Below are 7,785 nucleotides of genomic sequence, written 5' to 3'. Positions count from 1 at the left end.
TTGTCTCATCTTTGCTCGCTACCTCTTTATATCACAGAAGGCAATCGCTTATGTGAGTGAGCCGATCTATGCCTATCAATATATATTTTTCACTATAACTCTTAAGTTTATGGTGAGTGCTTGGCAAAAGAGAAAAAAAAAATGCTTCTAACCACGCCACATGATCATAGAATACATCAGTGTCATGTGCATGATGAGCAATACCATGATGGAGAGAAATCACATGATTAACTAAAAATAATCAAACCACAACTCTCAAGTGATGTTTTAGGACCATTTCTCTCTATGCGCATTCTCATGTGCAATAAATTTTTAAAACATGCACCTACTAAGAGACTATACTTTTATATATATAAGTCCCCTACACAATCATGAAGTCAGGGATGACTCATTGCGAACTTCATTTAAGGTCAAATTCATAATATAAACCTTTGATTCTAGTCAGCAAGTCCCACTGTGACTTTTAAGAATCTACAAGATGACCACAAATGTCTTCAGTAAACTCAATTTGTAACTTTAGGGTTTCATATAAATCTTTTGTACTCAATAAAAGCATGTGAGATAATCCTCATTTATTTTTCTTTAAAGGTAAAATGATTAAGGCCTTTGCCCCCAAGGACAATCACAACAATGTAGCCATTACTTTTATTGACTTGCCCAAATCGTATCACAAACTTACTTTATCAAGTAAGCCATATTTATCGTTTAACAAAATCTCAACCTTTGACTCCCATGAGCAAACTATATTTGAAATACCAAATAGTATAGGCAAAAAGTAGATTCTTTGGTATTTGTCATCTCATTAATTGTTTATGGAATTTGAACAAGAGCTCATAGAAACTGTTTTTCCGTATACATAGTCTTACAAGACATGAAGTCTGAGCCACTTTTCAAAAACTCATGTCCACTACCCCATAGTATGGAAAATTACTCATTATGTGACAATTAATAATCCAAGACAACCATATCATCATCAACATTAACTGTCTTAAAAAATACTTTCCTAGGACTGTCAACAGTGATCAAAGAAACCATTTAACTCAATAAGTCATTAATAGAAACGACTAGATATATTGAGTATCTTTGAATAGATGGTTGGTTTAGGCTACACGAAAATAGTATCAGCAACATTCATTCGCTTTTTGTATCAAAATAGTACAAGCAACAATCATGTGCTCAAAGTACTTCATGCTTAAACATCACAAAAGTTAACCATCTAATTCTTCTATGAGAATCAACTATTTAACTCCTTCAAGAAAAGTTCCAACAATTATGCGATTAATGGCTATCTAAAGACAACTTAATTAGTGTCAAGAGATGTATATATACCCCTATCAACTCCCCTTTTCTTTTATCAACCTAGATTGGATTATATAAGTGGAGTGAAGCTAAAATTCTATATTAAGATTCCTTGTATGTGAATTCAATACTTTAGCGGAGTCATATTACAAATATTTTCTTATAGTCTCTAAACGACAAGAGAATACTAATATATAGCTACTACGCTATTTATGAGAATCTTATTTTCTAGTAAATTTTGGATGTCACTATCACTAGTAGTACACTATCACTAGTAGTACACCATCATTCAAAGGTATACTCACATTAGTTGTTGAATTATTCCTACTATTTTTGGAGACCTTTCATAAAAAAAAAATTAAAAATATTAAGGATATTAAGGCTATGGTAATGTGGAATGAAATGTTCTTCCCAAAAAAAAAAAAAAAAAAGTGATACAAAAATCCACAATCTCCCACCCTCGTCGAAAATACGAGTAATTTTCTTGACTTGACAAAAAATGATCAAGCTTAAAGCCTCTAGATTTTTAATAGAATTTATGTTTGCACAAAATAATCACTCAATCTTTCTTAATGGTGAATGAACTTGATCTAAGGACGACAAGTCAAAATTATGGATGGAACCCATATTACATCAACCAAAGTGTGATGTAACAACTGCTTTGAGCCATAATTCATTTATAACTCAATTCTTAGCAAATCATTAAACTTCGAGATAATTGTTCTCATGATATAACTTATACGATTGCGACTTTGAAAAAATATTTTAACTAAAAAATATATTTTTTTAAAAAAAATCTAGAACCACATTTATATGATGAAACAATATTTTTATTATTCCATGTTCTTAGTGTGCATATATAGGAACCTTCACATAAAAAATGCTTATATTGCATTTTAAATTTGACTCTTCTAAATAAAGGAGAGAGATCTCATTAGCGAGAAAACATTCAATTTCTCAAGGCTCACATCTATCATCCTATGTCTCCACGGCACATTTTAGCATATCATCCCTCCACCCTAGAAATAATATTATTGAGTCAATGAATGGCTATCCAACTTCTATACCATTCTTCACAGCAGCTTTGCTCCTCGCTATTCTCCCTCACACTGCATAATTATTACTTATAACTTCCTAATTTCACATCAGAGTTCTATGATTTTTGGGGTTTTTTAGCAGTTAACTTCATCCTTATCAATATCATATTAATTTTGTTCTTTATGGGTGATGACTTTTAAGCTTAGTAGTGCTTTTTTTTTATTATGACACCAAGTGTTTGATGGAATATTTCACAAAAAACCTACCTATAAAATATTTCTCACTTGTAAAACCTACATGCAAAATTCTAGGTTTTTTTTTTTTTTTTCCATTTTTGTATTTTTGCCAAGTACAAGGTGATAATATTCTATCATGCATGAATAAACTTTTGAAATTGATTAGGATAGGATTTGTGTACACACTATACTAAAAACATGCAATTGTAGTCATGTTGATTAAGATAGGATTTGTGATGATATTCTATTTGACATGTTGATTGGAGTCCATTTATGGTATTATTTGACATGTTGATTAGAGTCCATTTCTATATTTTTATACGATTTTGTATATGGTAAAGATAGAGTATTGAAGCTATGGATGGGTTAGATTGAAATGTTGCAAAACATGGTTTTTCCATAGCTTTAGTCCATTTTTGGTGATTGGCTTTCATGATTCTAGCCTAGATCAGGCAACCCTCAAACTATTGAAATAAAAGGCTTCTGATTTGAATGATACACAAAACACGTGTATAAAGTAATGCAATATGTGCTCAATTGAAATGATGGGGGTTACCTTTTGTTCAACTTCAGCATCCACGTACGAGCCTTAGTAGAAGCCAATACCTCTCTTGATTCTGGCCTAGATCAAGCTTTCATGGATGCCCTAACTATCTTCCTTTATAAAGAGATAATGGGTCTGAAAGAGCCATTTGATTGTGCAGTTTACCTTTGTGAATTTTTAGAACAGGATAAGTTGAGGTTGCTTCCCATGTGTAGTCATGCTTTTCATATTGATTGTATAGACACATGGTTACTGTCTAATTCAACTTGCCCTCTTTGTAGAGGGAGCATTCACACACCTGGGCTTGCAATTGAAATTATTGTGTATGATATTAGCTTTGATTGAAATGATACTCCCATTAGCATCATACTCCCATGTTATTCCTCAAGTATTGAAAGTTGAATGTTGTGGTTGTTTTCTGTTGAGTTGTAATGCCTCTTACCTAGACTAAAAAAAAAAGAAAATAAACTGTTTAGAGGGAACATTTGCATTATTTTCTTTTTTGGCCTTTCTCAGATGTCTTTGAGATAACTCATCTTCACTTACTTTCTTCCTGATTTTCCAGCAAATGACAAGTTAGGATTTTTATAGCGATTCAACTTCATGGGCTTTAAGAGGGAAAGACAAAGCAAGTTTGGACAGCTACTGTGGCATTCCATCGAAGCTCTAAATCTCTGGAAAGGGTAATAGTTTTGGCAGAAGATTTTACAACTGCCCAAATTATAAGATCAATAAACAATGTGGTTTTTTAAAATGGATTGATCTTGAAAGTGAACAAAACGAATGTTGCAAGATAACGTTGGAGTTAGCTTAACGAATGAATAAGAGGTTTCTTCATGAACATCAGTTGATCGAACAAACCAAATATAAAGCAATGGAGAAGAAGTATAAGGGAACCTTGAAAGCGTTTTTGACATCGTGGTTGTTTTTATTGCGATGTTTGCTGTAATTCCTATGTACCCCAAAAATATTAGTGTATGTCGAGCAGTGCTTCAACTCATGTAAGTTGTTTTAGCTTTAGCTTTGGACAATTAATTTATAATGAACATTTGATGTAATTAGTCGCGTTTGTCAAGACCCTTAAAGCCAAATTTGACGAGCTAGTACTCTAAGCTCCATTAAACTTTTTGTTTCACTTCAATCAATTCATCCCAAATCTCCATCATTCTTCAATTCACATTATGTTTAGCATTTACACACAATTTAACACTACTTGAGAATCAGATTCAAGCTAGCTAGCTCTACCATGCATGATGATCTAGCTATAGCCTATTACTGCATGTACATACGAATCTTGGTCAAACTCAACTTAATACATATATCTTCAATAGATCCATATCATACACAATCTCTGCAAATCATCTTTTATATTAATTTATAGATCCATATAGTATGTCGAATCTCTGCAAATCATCACTTCTTATACAAGTTATGCACTTTTAATTTACAATACAATTCTACTATTTCAAGTGGCCAAAAAAATTGATATAGAGTGTCATAAAAAATAACAGAGTGCCATCAAATTTCTACTATTTCATAGGCCTTGCTTGCTAGTTGAATATTAATAGTTTCAGTTGGATGTAGTCCATCACAAGCTTAGATCTTTGTCATCCCAAGAATCACAAGCTTCTAAAGCTTCACAACCCTCCTTTCACATTAATCACAAAACCAATAATTATATACAACTAAATTTCTAAAACATCATATTACATGTAAGGACTTATCTACATAATATAAAAACAAAAAAGAACATTAATCACATAAATAAGCAAATTTCGATTAAGAATTCATGTTAATGCAATCAACCTCAACTGTATGCCCAATACCCATACATAAACAACAACAAATATAACAAAATAAGTTTAGATCTTTTATTAAAAATCAAGAAATAAAAAATATTCAAAAGCTACAATACCTCACTAAAGGATAGTTGATCCGAGTATGTCCCTCATTTTTGCAAATGCTACAACACATTTTCTTGGTTGGTTGCACCCATTTTGGGTTCTTTGCTCTCAAAGACATTGGGTGCCCTTTCATGGGCACCCGTAAGGGATCCTGTACCGTTTGTAAAATATTGGAGACAACTTGAGATCTTTTATTATGGGAATCATTGGTTGACTCCCCTCTAACTGGGCAATTTGAATCTTCAATATCACCATGATCTTCCATCAAAAGTAGCTCTTTATAGACCTTATCTAAGGCAAGGGAAAGGTGGTTGAATTTTTCTGTTGACTTTGTCCCAAGCTCTGTAATGATGTAAAATTGCATCATTAGCGTTTTTTTTCTCATTGCTAGATCATTCTGTGGCATTATATGCCCTTTGAGAATGTGTATGTCCATAATAAGTCGACTCTCAGAAGTGATAGTCCATCTTTCTAGAATATGGTGTTGTAAAAAACTATCTAATTTTGATTTCTTGCCAAGTACACACAAGATATGCCTACAAAGAATTCTCATAAACTCAAATATATAGCAAGTACATGTCGCCTTATCTCCTCCACTCTCTAAGGTCACATCATAGAGAGGGGTTTCTTTACCATGATGTGCCACTCTATAAGTCTTGCTTTTGCCCTCATTGGAAAATTTGGTTGATTTGTGGCGTTGACTACAAAAAAGCTCATCTTGAAAGATCATGAAAGACTTTCTTGTGTAGACTATGATAGCTTCTTCTTCAATTTTGTGACATGCTTTCAATATGGCCTGAGTAGATTTTGTTTTCACGTTCTTTTCTTTCTCTTTAAAATAACGTGCATCTAATGTTTTCTTATTTTGATGCACAAAATCACTAACCATTGTGCTGAAATGAATGTAATCCGTGAAAACCTTATTCATGCGTTCACTTCTTTGAGTTGTTGGCATACTGGCACAAAATGTTGAACGCAAGTCCTGGTGCTTATAAAGATCTTGCAGCCAAGTATTATTTCCTAGCTCATACTTCACTAATATGACACTTCATTCCTGCTCAAACTTATCAGTTGTAATTGTCTCATGAATACAATGACGGAAATTTTTTTGAAAGTTCGGAAATTTGTTATATACATGAGCCAAATGTTTGGAAAATTTTTTGCAGAATGTGACACAACCACAACCTATGAGTTGTATTTGGGAGTACCTCTCCAATGGCCTTTATCGTGGCCTTGTCATCATCAGTAATTATGGTTAAAGGGGCATGTCCAAGCATTACTTCTTGTCATGTTCTCAATAACCATATATATAACTCGATTGTTTCATTAACCAATAAGGCACAACCAAACATTATGGTTTGGTGATGATGGTTAACTCCAGAAAATGACACAAAGGGCATCTTATAAATATTTGTCAAATATATGGCATCGAATGTGACAATATCTCCAAAATATTGGTATTACGCCCTTGATCTTGCATCTGCCCAAAAACAACTTCTCATGTATTCATTCTCATCAACTTGCATAGAGTACACAAATCCAGGCTCTTTGCATTGTCGATTAAAAAAATAGGCATATAACTTTTATGCATTTCCCTCTTCAAATAATTTTCTCATTTTGTTCCATAAGTAAATTTCTACATCCTAGCCAATACAACCAACGTTAAAGTCACCCCCTGTTTCTTTACTCAACACTGACATTATCTTCTTTATCGGTATACATGACTCATTCAAAGTCATAATATGGTTTTTTGGACACGTGTCACTCCCCTATGTCCATGAAGCAAACTAATACTTCTCGGTTTAAGTAGCATGTGATTATGTTGAATCACAAACTTACATACTATCCACTTTTCACCTTCTTTTTTTATCCATCAATACTTTACAACCAATCTTTGTTTCAGTAGGTTCCAAAATTATTTGTTCTTTTTGTTTGCTCTTTTCCTGTCGAAAGCTTTCCCTTGAGCAAACGTAGTCTACAACAATTAGTTTTTTCTCCTCTTTTGGTAATTGAGTATGATTGGTCCAAATGGCAAAATATTTTCTTCTTGCATATGCCTTGTAAAATATTTCAGCATCTTCTACGTCATCAAATATCATACTGATGAATGATTCCAAAGGACCGATCAAATTCACTCCATCATCCACACTGATTCCATCTTCCACATTCACTACATTTTCTCAATTTACATCATCATCCAGACGAACTCCACCTTCCAAATTCACAACATCTTCTACATTCACATCTTCTACATCTTCACCCATATGTGACTCATCATTATCTCAACTTCATCACTATCAGAACTCCAAATTTGATCATTTGTTAGAAAATAAGAAACAAAAAAACAGTGTACAAATCACTTCAAATCAGTGCATATGTGGATTACATCATAAAACATTTGTATACATCATAAAGACCCCCAAATTAGTGCACAAATCACTTCAAAAAATGATGAGCTTTTTCGGATTATACCTTATAGAAGAAGAAAGCCCAACCACTACCAATCTACTATCATAACATAATTTGTAGAAAAATATTAGATAATTTAAACTCCAGTCACTCAAATGAGACATTAGATTGCTATCGAATAATCACAATCAAGGAATTATATTGGCTGGGAAACAATTAAACAAATGAACAAAGACTAGTATAATATTTTGTGACAACTTATAACATCAAAATACAAAAATCTGATTCCTCATTATGGTCAGAAAAGTTATAACCCTTAGATAAATAAACTGGAAGGGATATGCTTACTATCAAG

The sequence above is a fragment of the Juglans microcarpa x Juglans regia genome, chromosome 3D, assembly GCF_004785595.1.
Source record: "Juglans microcarpa x Juglans regia isolate MS1-56 chromosome 3D, Jm3101_v1.0, whole genome shotgun sequence".
NCBI lineage: Eukaryota > Viridiplantae > Streptophyta > Magnoliopsida > Fagales > Juglandaceae > Juglans > Juglans microcarpa x Juglans regia.
The sequence above is the reverse complement of the archived record's forward strand: the minus strand, read 5'-3'. Positions refer to the sequence as shown.